The sequence below is a fragment of the Oryzias latipes genome, chromosome 19 (assembly GCF_053564925.1).
Source record: "Oryzias latipes strain Hd-rR chromosome 19, Olatipes_Hd-rR_3.1".
Lineage (NCBI taxonomy): Eukaryota > Metazoa > Chordata > Actinopteri > Beloniformes > Adrianichthyidae > Oryzias > Oryzias latipes.
This window is the reverse complement of record NC_136255.1, coordinates 7,579,795-7,604,871: the sequence shown is the minus strand read 5'-3', so window position 1 is coordinate 7,604,871 and position 25,077 is coordinate 7,579,795. Positions and strand designations below refer to the sequence as shown.

Sequence of the window (25,077 nt, the reverse complement as noted above, 5' to 3'; positions counted from 1 at the left end):
TGCAGGACATGAATGCTGTTTTCATCAGAGCCCCGTCAGACTTTCCTGTAAGTTTGATCATTTAAAGAAGTGCGTGGTAATCAGCAGCAGCGTTTTCAAACCTGCGTCAATTGTGAGCCCGGCAGAGATCTGCTATGTGTGCACATTAAATTATTTACATCCGTCTGCTTCAGTCTCAGGAAAGTGCACATTCCAAGGTGCCCTGTGAGGTTTTCTCAACACTAACGGAAGGATGCTTTTACAGCTGAATTTCTTGCTGTTTCATGTTGATCACAGCATCTGATTACAGTAAACATCCTCCACACACAGATCGTCTCGGGACCTTAATTGTCATTAGCACTGACTGAAAGGCATCTGGAAGCTTCCAAGGAAAAAACAACCTTTTTAACATACATTTTTGAGCTTTTCTGCACTTTTGTGAACATCTTTTAAGACTAAGTGGAGCTGTTTTTCTGAACTGCTGCTGAGCAACAAAAGAAAAAAAAGATTTGTTTTGAAATTTTGGTAACGCTTTCTTTTACAGTACAGAACTTACAGTGTACTTAAGTGGTACTTACATGGTATTTATAGTGTAACTACTGGGTACTTATAGGGTATTTACATGGTATTTTTTATGGAATTTATTGGGTACTTGCAGGGTGTTTACATGGTACTTTTTAATGGGACTTACTGGGTACTTTTTTGTGTCTTCTCGGTACTTCCATGGTACTTGCTGTGTATTTATGTGGTACTATTTGATTCATACTTATGTGGTACATACTACTCAAATTTACTAAACCAAAGCACAATGAACAAGGCATCTGTTGAGAATCAGAGAAAATTACCTACAGTAACTAACTCAGGCCTCAGGCTGACCAACTGCAGAGTCAGTATCTAGTTAGCAATTGGTCCCACGGCTCTCATTAGACAAGCAGCAAACACCAGAGGCCGCATAAAGATGTGATGATGAGTGGCCTCGGAGCCAATGAAAACGCTTTACTCATATCTTCTGGTTTAAAGCTTCAAGACGGCTTATTATTCTGCACTGTGTTAGAGGGTAACAATATCAGGAAAGGAAAAAAAGGAGAACAGACTAAACGAACAAAGCCTGGTCTAAAGTGTAGATGTCATGAACATCTCAGCTTTTATTTGAGTATCTACTTTTGCAGAACAGATTAAAGGAAGGATTCAAGGAATGCTTGTAAGAAGCTGTCAGTGTATTGTCTTACAGGAGTTCATAATAAACCCCTGAGTCCATAAAATAAACCTCTTCAGCTGTGTTTCAATGTGTTACAGCAGAATGTAACATTTAGCAGAATATAACACACACACAAAAGATTTGAAGTTTTAAAACTCAAGCCTGACATCATTTTAGCTCTACGACAGGAAATTGTTAGAACATATGAATATAATAAAGGAAATGCTATCCGAAAGAACTTGACCGAAACATTTACATGATGCATTTACACTTGCACGTATATTCTGAAGAGTTTATCTCTGCACAATACTACGAGTGATGAGAAAATGTCAAATGCTACAGGACTGTAAATAAGCCAAATGAGCAGTAATATGCCCATTTCTATGTGATATCGTGGGTTTATGTGTCAAAGCAGAATTGCCTTTAAGAGACCTGCAAGTGAACCTTGGTGCAGTTCACCACAGGCAGGTACATGAAAACTTTCCAGCTGACCATAGAAAACAAATGGCATGTTTGTTCTACATCTTGGCACCATACAAAAGAAAGTAAATCTAAGAGGGATTTGAAGTTCCACTCTGCTCCTCTTTTGATCCATTTTAACACATTTCCCAGAGGTCTTCTGATTACGATTATGCCATTTGAAGCCCAAATCAGAAAACATGTTTTGTTTTTTTAGGACATACTTTCTGAAAGCAGAAGAATTACATTTGAATTATGCCTCTGAGTTGTTGGCAAGACCGTTGGCACGGAACAAGCCCCCCCCATTGCTAAGAGCTTGAGGCAGGGAGCTAGTGGTACGCCCAGAGTGATAACACACCAAACTAAAAGATATATATAAAACTCCTTGCCCAATTAAGCAAATCCACCAGACAATCAAAGTGTAAAGGTTTCCAATGCGTCTTCAGAAATCAGGACACAGGAGTCCCCAAATAAAAAACTCTTCAACAGCTTTTTCATAAAAGTTTGCGACACATTTTAGGTCATTATTTTTGTAAGACATGACAGTGTCTCAGCTCACCTCAAGCATTTGGTTCTTTTTTTCACTCCAGAGACGCCTTATTAAGCTCAGTCACACGGGAGCTCTCTGTTCCACAGAAATTGTACCAACTAAAACTGACCAGATGATTTGAACTGAAGTCGTTTAGTTTCACAGCATTTGGGAGTAAAAACCAAGCTACAATTTGGCAAAAGGAAGAAGCTGCACAGACAAATGGAGCAATTAAAATGTGATTTAGTCACTAATGTTTGCTGGACCTCAGGGCACAAACATACTTCCAATGACTGAAAAGCAAATAGATCGATTCATAAACTCAAAGAAATCAACTGTTCAGTCCAATGATGAAAAAAAAAATGAAAAAAAACTTTTACATATTTGTATTTTACAGGCAAATAGTTTCTTTTCTTGAAAAAATTTTAAATTGCTCCACGAGTTCTTACACAATATGCATATTTATCTGTATATTCATATTCATGTTGTAATAAAATAATAGAATTTTTAAAATATTTTAAAAGCCCCTTCTTTTTTATTTTTCCCAGTAAAAAACAGTTTTTAGACATCAAATAATCAAACCCTGCATCCTAAAGGTAGGAAAATAAATAGAAGAAAATAAAAACAACAGTTTGCGGCTATGATACTGTGCATCTTTGCAGATGTTGACCCAAAAAGGGTTCACTATGCTGAACCTGTCGCTTTCCATCAGCAGCTGTGCCCAAAGACAGACGGCCTTTTCACAAACAACACTCGGCTCATGTGACCCATCATTAGACTAATGGTTTGTCAATTCATGTTAACATGCCAACAGAGTTCATATCAGTCAGCCCTGAGGTTGGTACAGTCATTAATAATCTAGTTTACAGGTAGGCTGGTTGGCCTTCATGCTCTTCCTAGCAACTCTGCCTCCATTATGCTTCATTAATAAAACCAAGACGACGGATTACAAAGGTTTTTTTTCCTTTATTGACAGATGGAATATTTGATTTTGGTGCTGTTTCTTCTTACATAAATGAAACAAGAAATAAACAAGTTGCGTCAAATCAAAAGCACTTTTACACGACGTCTCCGTTTAAATACAGAGGGCCTGGGAAGAGCAAACCAGGCTTCAGGAAGCTGATGCCGAGATGTTGTTAGGTAATTATGTGCATGATTCATTTAAGGTTCATTTAAACCAAAGTTTTACAAGACTCCTTGTGACAGCTCTCTGCTAAATATTCTTGTTTCCTGGGGCTGCGTGACAATGTAAATAAAGCAATGGTGTCACTTTCTGTTAGCTCACTTGCTGTTTGTGCTGGTTTAGCTAAAACAAAAGCCTGTTAAATGCTGAAATGTGATGGCATTTTTGCAATTTTGATGTTTTATCATTTTCTTTACCAGAGTTTTGCAGACATGTACATTTTTAATGTGAGCAACCAGGAATTCCATCCTGACAGTCTGTGTTGAATACATGATGACAGCTGGAGGAGAAGGGGAGGGGGGTTGCTGGTCAAACATTCTGTACAGAGATGTGTGAACAGTAAGAGGGCAAAAAAAATTAAATGTATTTTTCTTTAAATAGCATTTTTATTTTTTTTACCACAAAAAATATTCCTCGAAAAATCCTGCTCACCACTACAAGAGGAAAAACTTTCTTTTTGTGGTTTTGGATGTTTGAAGATGTTGGGGAGAGTGCAGTTAGACTGATGCCACAAAGCAGAGCATTACTACAAGCTGAATACTAAACTATGTGAAAAACACGATTCTATAGTAAAGCAGGAAAAAAAGAGACATTTATTTGACGTAAATTACATTTTGTTCATGAAAATCAAAGGGTACATGAATGCCAATGAGAGCATTTCAAGAGTAACTAACAACTGGGATACACATTCTTCTATCTTCAAGCAGTCGTTTCCTTTTCCTCACATTGATGTCTCAAAAATGAAAAGGTTTCTTGCGAGCACCGAGCGAGCCTCACAGCAAATCTTTAAATCCCAGCAGAAGCAGAGAAGCTGCAGCTTTTTTCCATGCACGGCACTGATGAAAGTTTCCCTTTGCATAGAAATAGCCCCAAGCAAATATGCATAACTGGGACTTGTTTGAGCAAGTCAGATAGGCAGTGCTTTGTCTTTAAAAACTTTCATCTTGTTTTTTTTAATTGCTTTTACAAAGCTTTGCAAACCAAAGTTTGCAGAGAAATAATATAAAAGTGTGTGAATTTGTTGTTCTGGAGAGAATAAAATGACAAAATAAAAGGATCCTCAGTTTTAATTACTAATGAAAAGCTAATAATATATTAACTGCTTTAAACCAGATTAACCTGGTTCACTTGTTTTATTATTAAGTGACTTCTCCATGCACTATAAACATTTATATGATTTTTAATGCATGGCTGTAAAGCAAATCTGTGATTGAAGAACTCATTAAACGTAAAACTATGAGCACTTTTACGTTTTCAAGTTACCGGAAATGTGATGAGGCATTAGTCTGTCTGTGCTTCTATTGAATTTTTAATTTTTCGTTATTAAATAATTATTATTCGTTATTTTACTTTATTACTTCATTTATTTTATTTCCCAACTAATGACTCATCCGCGATGATCCAGTATAAACTGAAGGAAGTGACTTTAACCAAAAAAAACACACAACATAAATAGAAAAGAAGTAGTCCGCTCCTGCACTTGATTAGTCAAGTGGAGCGAGCGACCGTGTCTCAGAGCAGAGCAGACAGACTTTGTGTTTGAGGGGAGGGGAGGATGCTTTGTAACCTGTGCGCTATGTGTGGGAGACTTCGGACTGCGATCCGTCCCGCAGCTCTACGTGAACGAGCTACCGAACTCAGGAGAACCGGGTCTCCCGGTAAAAGTGTGTGTCCGGGCAGAGCTCACACACACCCCCAAAGCCGCTGTGTGAGCTTTTCAAAGCAGAAATGTCGCTCAGTCCTTAGAAACCGTTCAAACAATCACGTGGATGTGTGTTTCCAGTCGTGTCCCGACATAATAAAAGCTGATGTTATTCCCACATTTTAACGTTCAGCCAAGCTGCAGATTGCAGCATTTCCCGTCTTAGCCTCTCTCAGCCCTGGCTTCTTCCAGCTCCGTTCTTCAACAGAAAAAGCACTAACCACACGGATTAAAATTAAAATGATGAGTGACCAGGTGCTTCATAATGACCGTAACATTAATAAAAGCAAGTTTAGAGGATCATCTCGTATATTACGGAGCTGCCAGATATCTATGTATGTAGCCTCTCAGCGGAACTCATTTCGTCTTCCGGTATTTCAAACTCTACTGCGCATAAGCGAATGATTTATTCAGACCGAAAGTGTGACCCATGTGAACAAATGTTATAATCGGAAAAGGCTTTTCTGGGCCCATGTACACGATTGAATTCTAATCTGACCATTGATCCGATCGAGATATTTTGCACATGTAACCGCGGGTTATGGTGTCGACTCGCAGTGTGGTGGGGGCGTGGCATCACAATGGTGTCTCTGGAATCGTCCATAAGCAGAACTTTAGTGAGCTGCTTGTCTGCAGTATGAAGGGGCTGTGCAGGCCTCTGTACTGTGACTGCATTGGGATGTGGGAGGGATCAACAGCAGCACCTGCTTGCTGCAAAGTAGAATAAAGTAAACATGCACCAAAAGTCGTCATTAATATGAAAGAGTCGCTATTGGAAACCTACCAGAAACATTTTCACTCTTCAACACCAGAGATGACGCCAGCAACCCCTAAATAACACATTACTTACAGAAAGTGTTGTATAAAGGTGCAAATCTGCTTTCCTCTGCGGCAGAATCAGCTGATATACGTGTAAACGGTTGAAGAATTACGGCAGTCAAAAGAATGTCAACACTGGAGCTAAAACTCTGATGCTGAAGGGTTAAAACGTCCCAAAGGAACAAAAACACTAGCATGAAAAAAACTAACAAGGCAACAATTCAAGAGACAAAACAAACCAAACAAAAGGAAAGGTGCAATAAAATCAAAAGCTGACAGGTGTAAGAAAACACGATGGAGATTTATCTTGGAAAGCTGAAGTCTGGAATAACAAGTGCCCATCGTGGCTGATTTCCGTTCTTGTGCAAGAAGAAAAAAAGGTTTTTGTTGATGTAGGCTTTCAAGAGGATCACATCAGTAAGGAAGTAAAAGCAGTTACAGCTTTAGAAATGTGATACAAAAGTTTTTGTTACATTATTTCAGAATTAAAGAATCAAATCTAAGTTTTAAAAAGTGTGCCTATGATATTTCTTTAAACACATTAGTGGTCTAAATGCCTCCGTGATCCAACCTGACGTGTTGGTCTGCCACCCTGAAACCTGCTCTGTAACGCAGGAGTCAAAGCTGCGGCTCCGCCTTCCTCAGGCAGACTTCCCAGAGAACCAGACACACATGGCTGAGGTCAGATGGGAAACATCAAAATAACAGAGGACCTTAGGGGACCGGGAAAGAGGATTGGTGCCATCCTGTTTCTCCAAGCTAACTGTTGTACAGGAACAAGCAAGACTGACCACACATGTGTGCGTGTTAGATTCCATGTCCCCTTCCTGACCTTTGCATCTTGCAGCTAACCCTATGATTACCTTGTTTCTGTGTAAAACCCCGGGGTTATCTTTATTTACTGCGAGGCTGTCTGATCTGCTGGATATTTTTAATATGTCTAATTAATAACACTAGAGTACTGACCACGGCTTTTTACTAGGGGTGTAACAGTTGGCTTTAACAATGATTCAATTCCTTTCCTAATTTGTGGTTGCTGATATGATTCAAAGTCAATTTTGGTTTATTTTGAACAATCTTATTCACTGACCTAAAATCGATCCAGGACATCTACATTAAAAAAAATCACCTGGTACTGAACAGTGCAGGTGAAGTTTTCCAGATTCCTTCTATTTCTTGGTAGACAACCAGGTGTAAAATAAATATGAGTACAAACAAACAAGTAAACAAGAATTAATGGCAAATCTATTGACATTTTTGTTTCATAAATTTCAGCCCACTGTTGTTTTTCCACATCACATAATACAAAGCAAACATTCTTGGAGCATTCTAGCATACTGTGTGGTCATGTCATGTCTTTCCAAATTCAAAGTGTTTCCACACATTAGACTGAAATGATGGACTGATCATTTTTTGCTGTCATCACGTGTGTGCTATCCGCTGTGATGCAATTGGTTGTTATGCTATAGTAGAGCTGGGCGAAAACATAAATGATCTGATTTTTTAAAACCAAATACCAAACAATAACAAAAATGACAAATATATTTAATAAAAACTATTTTATTTTACATCTTCTTTGAAAATATGCTCAAACTCAAAGTCTAACTAAATACAAGCTGTGAAAATGTGAAAATCATTTCGTTTGGAAATGATTTTATGATGCTATAAGTCGCTTTGATAAACAACTTGTCTCAGACAGATTGATGTGATTGGATTGTTGGTATATGAGCTGATTCATTGAATAAGTCGATTAATTGTAAGACTCCTACTACTTTTTATCATTTAACATCTCATGAAGAATGTATCTCCTAATAGCTGCAGTGGACATTTGCTACGGGGATGCCTTGGATGTGGCAGGTCCCTTTCTCGCGAACCCCGGAACTCTGAAACAGCGAATGTTTTTTGCTTTTTTTTTTTTTTAAATCAGGGACTGGTGTCTCTCTACTCATCGACATTCATTGATCCAAATGCATCTTCAATGCAGACACAACTTCCTTTACCAGTCCTCTGAAAGATCATCATAACTCAGGATGATGGTTAGTAAATTGTCTGCAGCTGTTTAAAGAGTTGAGGATTTTGGACCGCAATCACTTTGCAGCATTGATGCTTTCACACCATGCAATGATAATGATGAGTACTGGAGCTGAACCCTCTAAGACTCCAACAAGCCAGAAGTAATAGCCTTCCAAAAGGCTCTTACTGCTTTGCGACTTCAAACTGGGGCACGTGCATTCATTTTGAAGTGCAGACGGGTTGAACGTTTCAGATTTTTCCAGTACGTGCGGCCAACACGCCTGGCTGATGTACAGGTCATGATGTTTTGCCATGTTTGTGTGTTTGTTCAGTGGTGCACTAACAGTTGTTATTGATCCATCTCCCTTATCAGGGTTCATGCGCAGGTCAAACTCAAACACTTTTAAAACACTTCCAAGGTCCATTTTGGAGGTTTTTTCCAAGGCGTTGGCAGAGCTGTAAGGGATAAATTAGTAAAAGAGAGAAATGCATGTTTTATACCAAATATTTCTATCTCTGTCACATTAAAGGACAGACTCATGGGTATAAAGAAGCTAAATCAGGTAAATTAGATGTAGGACCATAGGCACGCAAACAAAACTTTGGCTTTAATTTTTACATTTTAGTGAAATGTGGAGATGGTGATTTGTGCAGACAGGACAGTAATGAAAAACTCAACTAGTCCAGTATGAGCTGGCTGCTAAATTCATAACGAGGAAATGTAATTTTCATAAAGGAAAAAATTCACTTTCCGCAAAAACTAAAGTAACTATGACCAAAAAGAATTTCTATCAGGCAAAACATTGTTTTCATGTTGTGCTTTAGAAAACAGATCCACACATTTTACTTATGCGTTTTTATGGAACATTTACTTTAAATGTTCATGTTTCTGGAAGGTAGAGAGGAAGCACGTTGAAAAAGAAAATTCCATTATATGGCTACTATCTGATAAAAACAGATACAAGTGTTGTTTATTGTTTCTATAATTCTATCTGCAAATTCCTAAAGATCTACAATGATTTACTTTTTGGATTACAACCCGAAGGTGATGAACACCAACGTCCATTTTCCACTAAAGATGCAAATAAAATGTCTACAAGAAGTCTTAGATAAAGCAACAAAAAAGGAGTTATGCAAATGATGATGATAAAGCAGAAGAGACAGCATCCTCAGTTGCTGTAATCTTGTAGCTGAGATATTAAATCAAACCTATTGGATCAATTTCTCCTCATCCAAAAAGGGACATTGCAGCCCAGGAATAGCCAGAAGAGGAGTTTCTCCAGAGAAGTACAGAACACAAAATCTGATTTAATAAAAGGTCATTTCCTCCGAAGGGGAACGCGGCTAATCTCCCATTTTTCCTCTTTTGGTCACTTAGAATTTCTGCGAGTCCACTAGGATGCTCAATTAGTAGCTAAAGTTCAGCACAGAAAAGAGTGATGACACTTCATCTAAGCATGGTCACAAAAGCATGAATACAGCTGTATATCCTTAACAGCAAGAACTAAAAACAAAGCCTTTTTCTGCTAAAATGAAAATCAATGTATGGCTTCTAAAATCCAATTTCTTATGTTGGATATCAAGCTTGATTTGAATAGTTATCGTTCATTTTTTTAAGCCCAGCCTTGTTACTCAACAATACGCATCAAAAGCTCCCAAAATAAATAATCTTAAAACAACTCTATGCATCAAGTTGACATAATTGTTCTTTATTAGGATGAATAAATAGCATTTAAATAATGTAGAAGAAGTTACAGGTCTGTGAGAGCCAGAAATCTTGCATATTTGCAGGTGACCAAATACTTACTTCCCCCCATAATTTACAAATTACTTCTATAAAAATCAGACAATATGATTTTCTGGATTTCTTTCTCATTTTGTCTCTCATTGTTGAGGTATACCTATGAAGGAAATTACAAGCCTCTCTCATCTTTTTAAGTGCCGGGGAACTTGCACAATTGGTGGCTGACTAAAAACGTTTTGCCCCACTGCAGCAACAGCCACATTGTGTTTTGATACAAGAACACAAACAAAGCCTTTTTCTACGAAACTGATATAAAATAAAATGAAAATTTTTGTCGCCGACTCTTTGCCCAGGAGTTTACTGCATTGTGTGCAGAGGTCTTTTGTAACCTGTGTTTGTCTGTTCTCAAACTATCAAAGTGTGGAGGAGAAACATTACCTGTCAGACAATGAGCAGTTTGCAAAAGGTGAGACTAAGTTTACGCCTCTGATCAGTCAGATAAAGAAAGAAAAAAGGAGTAGAAATGCATCTTTTGGTGGCTGTAATCGGGTGTGTGCTTGTGAGCCGATCCTTCTGGGACTAAGTAAATTTAATTTCTTTAATCGAGTTGTTGATAAAAACCCAACACAAGAGGATTTACTTGTCCACTCCAGGAACTGCAATCCCTCCCAGCCCCTGTTGCTACAGCCAAAAGGCAGAGAAACCACGACTTCCGGCAACATCCATGAGGTTGATTGGCTGGACGCTGCACATACCCCCGTCACGCCCACTCTGCAGAGCTTGAGGAATGTTTTGGCACAACTTCCTGACCTCCGCTTAGGCAACTGCTGGTTTGCACACATGGTGGCTTAATCATTAAGAAATTAAAGGAAACATCATCGTTGGGTCAGGCTGTTTAACTGCCAAAACACACACCTACGCCATGTGTGTTTTTATCCCACTACTACTCCATTGATAACACAGGGAACGCTTCATTCCAAAAAGAAGGTTTCCACACAAACCAAACTGTTTACTGTTGAGCAGATGTGAGAGCTTTTTCACCTTTTATCCAGGGCTGTTTGATGCACTTATGGAAGTGCGGCATGAAGAGAATGACAAACAGCACCGTTTTAGGCTGAAATCCAAAGAAAAACAGGAACTGAAAAAAGTGCAACGATAAGCAAGTTTCATACGACTCATATGGGACATTCCTTCTCTACATCAGTGACAGACAACTAAGAAAAACCAAGGAAAACAAACAAACATGAACAAAGCAAATGATCTGTCTTCAAATAAAATAGTCATTAGATTTTTTTAAAGGGTAATGAGTGACTTCAGACATAGCCTTTGGCCCTCCTCATTTCTCCATCTGTATTTATGATTACAGCTGTAATGCACAGAGCGGAACACAGAGCACGGCTTCCTTTCTGAGCAGCAAAAGCTCCAGAGGCGTTAATGCATTTCTCCCCAGTCAGAGGTGGAGGGGGAGGGCGGGGTATGAAAAAGGCAGTGAATCAAAGAGCAGGAGCACCGGTAACATGATGGCAGGCCAATCATCGATTACAGTAATTAACAGAGAGGAAATGTGCTTCCTTTTTTATGCTCAGCTGCAGAGGGGAAATGAAGGAGAAGCCAGGAAAAAATGAGAGGGCAGAGGGAAAAACATAAAAAGATCCACAGAAGCACTATAGGCCAGGAAAAATACAAACTTTAATTTAAAGTACTGGTTCAGGCCGGGGGGAGGTAAAGGGTTCTGCTGGATTTTATGTACACACCAAAGTGGGGAAAAGATAACTGGGTCCACATAGGAGAAGTTTAACATTTAAAGCAGGAGTGGCACTGCAGGAATGAAGATGATTGCATTAAAATAATGCGTGAGGAAACTACAGAATCATCAATATACTCAACAATCAAAGAAGCCAAAAGAAAAAAACACTACCCCTGGTAAAATCCAGAAAGGTGTTACAGTGCAACAAACTGAAAGTTAAAGTTAAAATAATTTCAATTAAATGCACAATTTTAAATATATTTTACCGCGATCGTAGGGTGTGTGCTGCATTGTGGAGCCAGATCTCTGCAATGGAGAAAAAACAGCCACACAAAGAGAACTATATGTCTAAATGTCCTGTTCTCATTATGTTAGTAGAACAGTGAAGCCAGGTTGAACTGAGGCCCAGATTACAGAAACAAGCTGAAGTGAAGCAGCTCTGTACATTAAAACCTGACTCTGACATGCAGTGTGTGTGTGTGTGTGTGTGTGTGTGTGTGGGTGTGTGTGTGTGTGTGTGTGTGTGTGTGTGTGTTCCATGGGTGGGCCTTAATGATCCACTCCATTAATTTAGGAATTTCCAGTGAAAATGTAGCTTGGGTGGACGTGTCTGAGCATGTGCAAATAAATGTATTCAACTGCCACTGTGCACCAACACTAATAGAGTGTTATAGGAATTCACATGAGAGCTAAAGCAAAAAGATTGTCCATTTTTTTAAAACCCGCTTCAATGAATACGGGGCTTTTGGTGTTTTTAACATGTTCTTGTGGCATTTTTCTGATGGTGGACATATATTAAAAAAGTTAACTTAAAATTGCATTTTTGAGTATTTCAAATTGTGAATCAGGAACAGGAATGGAAAGGGGTGTCTCTTTTTGTAAATAGTCGGTTTTGTTCTGGCATGAAAGCTCATCAGAACATTACTGCCTGCAAGTGAACCCTGATGCAACTTACAGCAAACAAAGACAGAATAGAAAAAAAACAAAGAATAGCCGCAGCATTATTGTGAAGAGGCAGGAATAATTGAAAAAGGTGCAAATGCTGGTCATGACATGACAGTCAGTAGACCGGTCTTTTTGCTTTTTTTAGAGGTTCAATGGGAAAAGACAACCCCCAGAAGGTTTTTCAGGTCATTTGGTTCACTCCGTTTGCTTTCAGAGGACCAGTGTGAAAGCCAACAGTGTCCTTTTTCAGAAAAAACTAAGGGTAATTCCTGGTTAAATAGGAGCTGATGTTAGAAATTCATATAAAGCTGAAGGGCTCATTATCGGTTGGTTATAGGAAAAGATTTTTGCAAACATATCTTTATACATGCATTTAATTAACCAAGACACTTAAGACTGGAACTGGGATTGTTTATTGTTGGCAATAATCCGAACAATCTATGAGTTGTTCATGTCAAATGATTTCAGGATGTTCCATATTTATCTTAAATAATTATGTGCAGAGCCAGCGCTAATGGTTTTGGTTTGTGTGTCAGATCGTTTTTTTATGACTACATGTGTGACGCTGGTTTGTATGCAGACAGTCTGACCAGAATCTGCTGACATGATTTAAGGGGGTTGCACTTTCAGTGCTTTGAAAATGAAGGAATCTGTTCTCCTTTTCCTTCACTGTCATTATATTACTCAGCAGATTTTCAGTACAAGGCAGCCTGAAGACGGTATTTTTAAAACCATGTTTTTGTTCTGGATAGAATACATGCAGTTGATCTGGACGATATGGCCAAAAAAGAAAAATCTCAAATTTTTTCAAAACACATTCCATTTTTCCATTCAGTCTATTTTTGCCTCCCTCCTTTTTTTTTCTTAAACAAAACTTACAAATGACAGAATACATCAAATAAAAACTATTTTATTTTAACATCTTTGGAAATAAACTCAAACTCAAAGTTCAACAAGCTGTAAAAATGTTTGCAGAAGTTTTGTGAGCTAAATGCTTCTCACACTCAGCAGAGTACCTCCGTTTAGGGCTTTAAAACAAATTTGTCGTACTCCCACTTTTGGCAACTCCAACCTTCAGACAGATTTTGCTGCGTGTGGTTTGATGTCAAAACCGCACTTGTCAACATTTCATTTTTTACTCACCAGCCAAATTTACTCACCAGGAACATTTTTTACTGGACAAATTATTACATTATTTTACACAGAAAAACTATAGGTGTTATTTTAAAAAATGATCTTATGTTCAATGCAGAGAGAGAGGATGTCACAACATAATAAAAACATCAGATAAAAACAACTGTTTTAAGTGACTCAGGTCTCTAATCTGTCTTTTCTCTCTGCTTTTGGCGTTTTCACACGGTCATTAAAGGCTCTTTTTTTTTATCACAAATGAGTTGTTTCTTCTCTTTAGCACAGCTAATAAGCCCTCCTGTACCGCTATGAGGAGAGGGCTGATATCTGAAAATGAATTTAATGTCATCTAACTGTAAACTCAAATTAAAACCTGCTGAGGAAACAAGGACTGATTTACTAGAGGGGGGCAGGTTGACAGAAAATTAGTTTTTTTTCCTAATTCTGCCTCCAGGTGATTTATTTTTAGATGAAATTATGACAAAAGCAGCCTAAAAATTATAAAATTTTGGATTCTGGCCCTGTTGTCATTAATGGTAAAAATGTAGCTCTAACAAGGAGGGACTTTTTTAAGCTCAACACAAGCTCTGTAATGTTGGATACTGCTGAGGACAGTGAATTCATGTCTGTCATTGTTAGTAGGAAAAAAATGTTTTCAATGAATGTCCTATGAATTAAGTTTGTTGAATTTATCCGCCACATCTTAAAGTCCGCTGTAAAAATATAGTTTGACTTTAACCAGTCTGTGGTTAGACATGCGGACCAGCTCATTAGCATAGTGTGAGAGCGTCAGCGTCAGTGTGCAACAATGCCGCTGTCTCCAGATCAACACTTTTTATTTAACTGTCTCTTGCTGCAGGTTCACCCTCCAGTTCTTTTTGGATCCCGTTATAAACCGCCACATGTATCTCTGCTCCATCAGCCTAAACTAAGCACTACATGTAGGAATGTGTGTGTTTGTGTGTGTGTGTGTGGGGGGGGGGGGGGGGGGGGGGGGGTGCACGTCGCATACACTCGTGAATATTGTCCAACAAGCTTCTTTTTTTTTCCAGCCTTGTGGAAGTAGCTCCTCTTTGCTTACTGCTGTTTGCCCATCTGCGTTCTGCTGGAGACCTGCGGACTGACTTTACTTCGAAAGGCGGAAGCACAAGAAAGCAGAGAGCTGGGAAACTAAAATCTAGATTTTCTCAAAAAATAAATCAGCTAAAACAACAATTTCCAATTAATCGATAAAATCGATTTATTGCCCAGGAACATGTAGTAACAAAACCATTGAAAACCTTCCTCAATGTCTTTATACACAGCAGTAAATCATATTAAAAACTGATTCACGTCTTAAAAATGTCTGTTTTTCTATAAAAATAAAGTAAAAAGTCTGATATGGTTGGAATACCATCGGCTTACAGCTAGGATTCTGGTTTGATACCCAGGTGGGTTCTATCTCTTTCTTTAAGCCTTTTTCTTAATGAACATTTGATGTTTAAGTAATTTCTTTTTCAGTCATACTATGGCCTTTTAATAGTAAAATTATATCTGCATATGTTTTCCTGTCATGTACCGTTTTTTGACTTTAACTAATTATGGAGTGACGAGCGAGATTTGCGAGGACCTTTGGACACTTAAACCGGCTGATTGTTTAATGGGCATTAGGTGTGGGATCAAAGCACAGGACGCTAACAGCAGTGCGGTAAACCAGATAATACTGGGACTGCGTTGGGAAAGAAGGGGTACTTCATACACGGATGTAGCTGTGGGACATTTGATTTCATTTTTCTGAGCTAAAAAATTATATACTGCACACATACAATGACTGCATATTTCTTATGAAGCAAAAAAGAGAATGGTGTTATGGTGTCAATGTGTTACAGGGAAGGGAATATTTCAAAGAATTAAACTCGTCATACTTTTATACATATCCAATTGAACATTTGCATTGTTTTAACCCTTTAATACCGAAGATGTCTCAGGCAACAGAAAATAACACACACTGCGATAGTTTTCGCAATATATGTAATTCCAACAGATACTGAAGCTGACAAAAGCAGCTTTGTACCAATTTGCAATAGTAGTCATTTGCAGGGTGGTAAAGTGTTGCAAATCTGTACAAAGACGCTTTTCTCCAAATCAGAATCAGTTGGTTTACGCTAATTGGGTAAACAGTTGACGAGTTAAGATAATTTTTAAAATGTCAACAGTGGACCTAAAACTCCGCTGATAGAAGGTTAACTTTCTTAACTTGGAGCAAAAACAAGGAAGTATTCACTCGTATATCACCATTTATAAAACTGGAGCAACGTGATGCTAAAGCGTTTCTTTGGTTTTTATTGTTTGATCTCCAAACTGTAGTAAACCAGTTAATTAAAGGGTCCAGTAATTTAAGACACCAATTTTACCTTTGTTCAAAAATAATTAGACCCTAAAATATAATGCAATGCAAAACTGGCATATTTTTCTGCTGTTAAAAACAGCCTTTTAACTACTTTGTCTTGAACAAACCCATCTTACCCAACATGCAATACTGTATTTTATTTTCCATGTCTACACTGCAACAGGGTATGGCATTCTTGTCATGTGGGGACTGACCAGTTACAAGCCTGTAAACCAAACTGTTAGTTATAGAAACCAGGCTCTGACTTACAGAACTGCTCCTGACCAGGAGTAAAGTCCTATTACCCCTCTAACTTCCAGTGCAGGATAATTGTGCCCACAAAAAGTGTTTCATCTGCACTGGTGCGACCACCAACGACATTTATGACCTGACGGATGGGACAATACTCAGGCTGCCATTTGAGTTCACGTGTCAGCAGTGAAGCCCCGCCCTGCATGTGCTCAGTTCTGCACAGAAATGGCCATAATGGTATAGGGAGGTTTCTTCTAAACTCCTAAAATGTAGACTTTATTGCGGTTACGGAATATGGACATCTTTATGCTGATGTTTTTTACGACTAATATTTACATGAGACGGCAGCAGTATTCATTTTTGGTGGAAAAATGAAATTCAGGAAAAATGTTTGCATTCTGTCATAAATAAAGTCCCAAAGATATTTAGCAAACAAGATAAAAAACTAACGTGTCTAAATTCCCACCCTAAACCCTGCTACTAAAAAACTAAATGGAATTGATTTCACAAAGTTAAAATCTAATTAATATGAGCGTTTTGCAACGATTAGTCCACTGTCTTCTGGAGATAAAAACGTTGATGGTTTATTAAAAAAATATATTAAAATACATTTTTTTGGCAAAAATTGTTCTGATGTCCACTACGGCGCAGAATAAGTGTGATACCTAAATAAATGTGAAGGGGAAAGACAACCCTGAAGATAAGCCGGGAAAAAAGGAAAACAAGTCATTAAACTTAACATAAGAGATGTGATGCTTCTGTTTGAGTTGTATTTACAGACAGAAATGTCTGAGGGCACTTTAGGCAAGGAAAGTTTCTTTGTATAGCACATTTCATGCACAAAGAGAATTCAAAGTGCTTTAAATAAAACATTCAAAGAAAACTATATTAAGGGTGATTAAAAATAAAATTGAAAGAAAATCAGAAGGAATGAATTTAAATCAAGCATAGATAAAAATGTGTGGATGTAAACTTTTGAATAAAAACTAATAAAATGCATCTGAGAATTCAATAATCTCAAAAAGAACTGCAGCAAAAACTAAAGTAAGGACTCTGAAAGGTGTAAAGGCCCCTATTGTGCAGAGTTAGCTCATTCGCTAATTTAAAATAAATTACAGCTTTTCAATTTGAACTGCAGTACTGTTGTGCTCTGACACTGCCAGTGCATTTGGCATCTTTGGTCTACTGTAGGATGTGCACGCTCAGTAGGGGAAAATAGAGTGGTAATGGATTAAGACATAGTGGAGCGCTGCTGAGGTCTGATCCAATAACAGTTTTACACAGCTGACAGTGGTCTATTTTGCAAATTGAGTGTGAATATGTGATAGTCAAAATCTGTTCTAGATGGTCGTGGCTTCACTAATGTGTGAACATATTAATATGGAAATATGGGCTTGTCATGCACAGATGTAAAACTACAAAAAATATCAGATAAAAGTGGACCCACCCAGGGAAGTCCTAGCCTTCAAGGGAAAAAGCCACATGTGTGGATTATTCTGTCTACATCATTCTTGGAAAATCCAATACCTTGAGTAATAAAATTGAATAGCAGCTAAAGGTTTAGTGTGGATGTGAACAAGCTCCGTAAGAGAACCACTACATTAGAACCACTTCTAGTAGAATGTTATTGATGATGATAAAGAGTTAAACGCTGTCTAAACACTGACTCATTTGTAGATTCTTTAGATTCCCAAAAGTTGCAGGGATTGAAAGTTACATATCCAGACAAAACTTTATTAATGGCTTTGTCACAACTGCCCTCAACAGCTAGATACGGGCTGTCTCTAAGCAAAAAACTGGCAGACCTGTACAGTGTATTAAAAAGCAAGGGTGTACACCGCTCAGCTGATGTCGCCTCAACCCAGACATCAGAAACGCCAAAACCTGCATGGTGCTGCAGCTCAGCCAAGCTAACCAGGTCTGAGGAAAAACGTAATCCAATCTACTAAACAGCATCTAAAAGAAGGAGTGATGCTGGAAAGCTAACATACACAAACACAAATCAAAAACGCCACAGGAAAGATGAATGAGTGCGGTTCTCAGTCGAGACATGACAGGGCTCTGCTTGTGTGTGACAGCTGCAAATAACCATGTTCGCTGGAAAACATCAACAGCAGCAGTAGTGATCATATGCAAGGTCAACTCTGTGTGCTTTCTTTGCCAATGCACTCCATCTATGTTCACGAAGACCTGTCAGAATTTTGTTTAAATGTTCACTTTAGTTGGTGCCAGTGTGCAGGTGGATTGCACAGAACCTGCTCTGTTCCTGTCTGTGGCCACTCTGTTTGCAATTCCTCTTTAGCCACCAGTAAACAGACACTGAACAAGGGGGGGGGGACTTGATCAATGAGATGTGGACAGGCTGGCAACAAAACAGTAGTTAGTTCAGTAGATAGTGCACTTTATGGGCATTACTAGACACACTTTCAGGATGATAAAGCCTGCATCCCTGGGCTCTAAGTGTAAATCAGATCTCTTACCGGGGCTGTTAGAAGCTTGAGTTTATCTTTATTCCACACATGCGTTACCTTCTTTTTTTCTAACTTGTCCTGTCCAACAGCTGAGCAAATAGATAAAAGCTAAGGCTTCTTGTGTGGGACAGATTTTACTGTTACAACAGAGGGATATGAATCTTCTGACACTCAAGGTGTATATTTGAACAAACCCCTTCTGTATTTGAGGCTAAACTTTATTTATACTGAAAATGCTTGTATATTATTTTGTTGTTGTTGTTGTACTGGATGGAAAAGAAGAGGAGAGAAGAACAGAGTGGGTAGGTATTGAGTATTCAGTATTGAGGGGGTAGAATCATAAAGCAACACGATGCATGAGATTTATCATCATTACTGTAAGGTGTAGATATAAGTCAAAAGGGGCGGGGCATGTGCACACAAACACTCAAATGTTACAAACATTGCTGTTGGGTCAAAAAAAACTTTACATACAAACATGTCAACACGTACCCAATACACCTACAGCACAAATGCACATATTTATGCATACAAACACACATGCAAAAGCATTTCATACTGTTTCATTCTGGCTTCCACTGTGGGAAATTTGGAAAGGCCCAGCGCCCAAGGGCAAGGACAAGAACCAGGACCACAGGGACACGGACACCCCCAGGCTGAGATATGATGTGATCCACAGCTACCTGTGTTGAGTTCTAACAGATGTTCCGGTGTATTGTGTCTATTTTGTCCACTTATCTAGAATTGCTTGACTAGTGTTCTACCAAAAAAACCTCAAATGCACTTTTTTTGGTTGTACTTTGTCTGGTTGTACCCTAAAACAACCTCTATCATGTTGTGGTGTTTTATCAATAAAATGAATTGACTTCAGTTTTGATAGGTTTTAAACACTGTGCAAACATCAGACTAATTGGTAAGCCAATTCTTATTCTGCTATTTGTCTTTCCTACATCTCAGTTCACACATCAAATGACATGTCCCTTTTATTAAAAGGCATATCCACTGTTTGAGAACTGTTACAGCACAAAGCCCTGGATTATGACCAGACATCATGATTGATCGTTTGGGTGTGGAACGCTTTATATATCACAAAGACGTAGAAGACAAAATCAAAAGAGAACGTAGGTCACGAACAGTTACAAAAGTAGGTAAAATGAGTAAATGGGATTCAGTTACTCACTCTTGCCTCAGCTATGGAAGCGTTCCCAGCTGAGACAGAGTTCGAGTTTCACATGGTCATGAGAAAAGGACAAAGACGACTGTGGTATTAACATCATGAGATTGTAAATCCAGCATCCATGAACCTCAACGAGGAGTTTGTTGCATGATTAAATCTTTAATTCTCTTGTATGCGTTTCAGACTAGTTTGCAAAGTTCTTTTTTGACTGTCACTTGTAAACACATGTGCCATTTGTCTCTGTGCACATACATTACAGAGAAGGGAGAACAGGGGGCGCAGGAAGGAGCTGAATAAGAGTCCCAGTGTACTTGCTAACTGGAATCACTTACAAAAATGTGACCTGCAAACGCTGGAGCAGATGAGTGAAATGTGATATTCTAAAAACATCCCCTTCAGTCTGACACCATAGATTCAGGGTCTTCAGCCAGAACAAAACAAAGTCATCCAAGTTCACAGAGACTACGCAACGTAGCTCTTGTTATCGTTGGCCCACTGTACAAATAATCATTTAACAATCAGTTGTTGTCACAATGAAAACATTTAGAGATATCTTTAATCTCTGAAGGCAAAGACCAGTTTAAACAAGAATTATTAAGTTATAAGTGAAAAACTAGTTAGAATTGACACTTTTGCAGACTTCTTACAAATGTCAGTTGACTTTTAAAAGTGATATTTGCAGAAATGGATGCTGCAGTTTTATTCAATAAATAGTTTTAGCTGTTAATTAGGGCAGATAAAATGATGTGTCTGGTTGATTGATTTATTTTCAACACAAGAATTGCTGCACATGCAATTAAAATGCAAAACTGAAAAAAGCAGTACAAGGGATCTTTGGGGAGAAAAAACACAACATAAAGCCATATGTTAGCGCCTCTTTTTGTTTGAAAAAAATGCTTTTCAACAACAGCTGCTCTGTTCCAGCACAGACTGCTGACAGACATGTTATAAAATCACCCACTTTTTTCCAGTTTCACTTCTGATGCCGGCACGAAGCTGCCTGGACCACGGAACAGTTTGCACGGGTACGTGCGTGCGTGAGGAGTTTGCGGCGTGCACCGTCAGCAGCGCTTCTGTAGCAGCAGGTGAGATTTATGAGGTGTCAAGAATGCTAGCCTGGAGTACAGTGATGCAAGATTGATCCCACCTCCTCATCTCCCTAACACCCCCCAGGGTTCCTCCTACCTAAAAGGAGCACATTCACACCAACTAACCCACAGCTGCACATGCACATACTGTACCCAACCACTCGAGCACATGTTCAGATCAACCGCTGAACCTAAATGTGAGAACCGCATGTCTCCACCACTCCACCCCTCAGACTTCCTGGGGCTAAACACATCTTCTAAAATGTCCTGTTCACCTTGTTCCATTACCTCTGACACGTTTCCAGCTGAATCTCACCTGCTTTGACATATTGTGGCCTTGGTTCAAGAAGCGAGCATGGATTCAAGCAGGATGCAGCCTGATGGAAAGGACCCCCTTAAAGGTGCCTACAAAGGTCAGTGCTACAGCCAGTGGCAAAGCAGAGCACTTTACAGCTTTTACAGGCATCATCAATAACAAAAGCTGGTCCTTTTACTGCATGATACTGACAAAGCTCTCCAAAAGTGTAGGGTTTCATTTTCTCTGGACGCTGTTGAACTCTCCAGATTCATTTGGTTTAAACCAATGAACGTCAAGTTAATTAAAGTGGCCCACAAATGCAACATCTAAAAACTGGAAGCTGACGCCAATTCTGCCCCCTCAGGCAGGTCAAAACCCTCCCCACTCTAAGGACTCAAAGGTTAACAGCTTGGAGGCCAAGCATTTACAACAGAATCGTGACCAATTACAATGAGGACAAATATTTACAATAGCACAGCGACATCTTTACAACCTCCTCCCCTCCTGCAGGGGGCACAACCATAACTGCCGATCACATGCTGCTCTCATCAGCATGGAAATATAAGGGGGAACTTGCAAACAAAAAGGACACATTCTGCACATCAGGTATTTTGAGGCAGTGTGGCGCCAAACCTTTTTCAGGCCACAAACCTGTTTTATGTTACACAATAATTTTACAGACTGGTCTGTAAAACAGAGGTGGGCACTGAGGGCCGCATTCCTGCATGTTTTCCAGCATACCCTGCTCTGGCATGTTCTAATTGGCTGGACACACCTGAACCAGGTAATCAGCCATGAGTAGGGCAAGATTATTGGCTGGACACACCTGAACCAGGTAATCAGCCATGAGTAGGGCAAGACTATCTGGAAATCATGCAGACACACCGGCCCTCGAGACCTGGAATTGCCCACCCCTGCTGTAAAATGTTAAAGTGGGTATCTGTGTTTTTTTTATTTCTTTTTTCCCCTTAGCTTCCACTTTCCCTTAACTTTTGAGGGTAAAGTTTATCTTCATTCTCTGTAAAATATCTGCAGTTGGTTTAAACCTTATTTATACACTAGACTTTAAAATGTGATCGATTTTCCCTTAACTGATAAGGGTCTAAGTTAAGCAGAAAGACCAGATGCCAACTTCAGCCTCATCCGACTTGTACGGTGTGACGGAGAAATAAAAATAAATAAATCAATAAATACTGTCATTAAAATTAGTTGTTTTTTTTACATTTTAATAAACCTGAATCCACCGTTTGAGCAACTTTATAAGCAGCGTCCTCGTAACATTAGACAACTGGTTGCTGGACATTATGCGTTATAATTATTATGTTGGGTGGGATAGACTGTTAGCTAAATACTAATTACTACTTATTATTTTATATTATTTTTACCACTTCATTTCTTTGTATTTTCTTAGATTCCTTATCCTTTGCTTATCTGGGGATGGTCTCAATTTCTACCTCCCTACATGCTTTATTGTTCTTTTCCATGTAAATGTTCTAGTTTATCTTCTGTTTTATCTTGTCTTATCTCACTATTCATGCTTTAAATAAAAAAAACAAAAAAAAAAACTGTCGCACTAAATTCATTTGAAGTAAAGACTTCTGGTTTTTGTTTGTTAAATAAAGAGTTCTTTTTTCTTTGACGTCAACAGCTTTTCTTCTGTTTACTCACTGACATTTCTGTGAAAAGTAACTTTTCAAATATCTTTGCTAGCTTGAGGGTTTCAATTTAGCTTTAAGAACGTAGCGGATGGATTGTCAACACGTGACTGAGCCACTGAGTCAGATGTGGTGGGGAGAATCCAGTAGTTTTTCCAAAATAAAACTTCCTTCAGAATTAGATTATGAATAAAACAGAAAAACGTAGATTGGGTATTTTTTCCCTCTATGCCCACTGACTGCCCCACGGACTGGTACTGGTCTACGGACAGGTGGTTAGTGACCACTGTTTTAATAGATGAGGGATTAGGTAACAAGTTTGGTATTGAACAATAAACCAACAGATTCTTTGACTGAGCTGCAGAAATACTGTAGATAACTTTTCTTTAAATAAAAGTGTGCATAAAGTTACTGAAAATGGACGGCTGACATCCAGCATTTAAAAATGACACTGAGTTTACTTTTAAATCAGCTGCTGAACATAGTGCCTACCTGAAACACCCCAAAAAAAAAGTGAAGCTATCGCTCACATTTCACTTCTCCACTCTAAGGCCAAAAAGGACCACAAGCATTTTGCCCTTAAGGTTCCATGTTAAAACAGTGTGAATAACTGCAACTAATAAACTGCCATAAAGTTAGTGTACAGGCTCTTACTATGCAATACGTTTTGTTAGATGTCATTTTACAGCAACTTTGTGCAGAAAGACCTAAGCCCTAATATTGCCCATGCTCTGACTGACCGCACTCCCCTACTGTCCACCAGGGGTTTGCCATCTTGAACAAGAATGAGCCTAGAACAAGTCTGCAGCCTTGCATTGTCTGCTGCTGTGAAACCCTAAAGCTGCAAGGATGTGGTAAACACAGTAAACACAGGAGAAAGCAGGCAAAACAGAACCTACCAGTCATACTGTAAGTGTTTCCGTGCGTTTATGATCTCCCCAGGTCTGCAGTGTTGCACAGTCCACCCTTCTCTGTCCTGGAAGATATAAAAAAGAGGATTGTATGAGTTAAAAGGAGTCTGAGGCAGCATGGAGGGAAGGTCATATGAAAAACAAATGAACAAACATAAAGCATTTTTTGCTTCTCTCTTTAACTTAACCAGAATAATAACATTTCAATTTCCTTTACTGCTTAATTTTTTCTCACAGTTATGCTCGAATTTCCTAACCCCTTTCTCCTCCCACAGCCCTGGTCTGTTTGTCGTACATAAAAGCCAAACATTGATCTGTGGCTCATGCTGTGATGGATGCAGAAACAATCATCAGACACGCAACACTACTGCTGTTAATGTCAGCGTGGCAAGTACAGACCAACTTTACAGACGTCCTTTTCCTGCAGGGCCTCACTTTAAATCATGTCTTGCCGTACGCAGGCCTTTCATCATAACTACATAGTCCCTGACTGCAGCTTATTTTTTCTAATTATTATAATTTGTCACGTTTGTAAAACAAAAAACCCCAAAGCAAGTGAAAGGTTGCCTAAGAGTTTTTTTTACAAATTGTTTTTGTACTTCATCAAATATACTTTATTGAAAACCCTAATAATATTCAAGCCTACAATTGCAACAATGAAGTCTAAGTGTAAAAACGGAAAATGCTAAATACTTAAATATATCAAATAATTATATATCTAATTATATATAAAAAAGTTATGCTAAAATTAACGCTTAAATAATCTTTATTTTAAAGTAGATACTTTCAAACTAAAGCTAGATTTAAAAAAGAACAACATGCTTTCTTACAAATGACCACTACGGGCTTTTTACAGCAGTAGGTCAGTCCTCCTTCACTCCACTGAGGAATAGTCAGATTTACTTGCCTGGTTCTTTTTTTTCCTGACGTTCTGAGATTCTATCCTGACAAAACTGTAATGGTGGGAAATTCTATTAATCACATTGCTTGACTTCATCACTGACCAGTCATTTAAGGGGGCATGGTCTTGACTGACAGACGGTCATTTGATTAATGGGTCTGTAGAAGCTTTAGAGGGTGCTTTCATTTCCTGTTTGATCAGTTTCAAGACTTTGGCTTGGAAAAGTCACAACTAAGAAGACATTGCAACTTGGTTTTATAGAAAAACAATGGGTTTCTTGACCTCATTTGCTGCCACCCCCCTAACAACCATAAACACAAGCACCTATTTAGCACCAATTTAGTTTAGTTTTGGGGCTTTTTTGAAAACATTGTGGTTTCTCTGTCTATGCATCCTTCCTGAGTGGATGCTTTACAATGGCAAGTTCTTGGTAGGGTAAACCACCATGTATGCTTCAGAAGGTTTTAATGTGTGCTGACATGTTACTATGTTTCCTGTTGTACTGAA

The 25,077-nt window shown here is 38.7% G+C and overlaps 1 protein-coding gene across 2 annotated transcripts in view; it reads right to left on the bottom strand.

The window, feature by feature from the left end:
* thra (thyroid hormone receptor alpha) overlaps positions 1–25,077 on the bottom strand; it is a 179,404-nt gene that overhangs the window by 82,468 nt on the left and 71,859 nt on the right. For both annotated transcript variants that reach the window (XM_023949083.2, XM_078936948.1), the window contains one exon: positions 23,658–23,734. The gene's annotated coding sequence lies outside the window, so the exon portion shown is untranslated. The remainder of the gene's footprint in view (positions 1–23,657; positions 23,735–25,077) is intronic.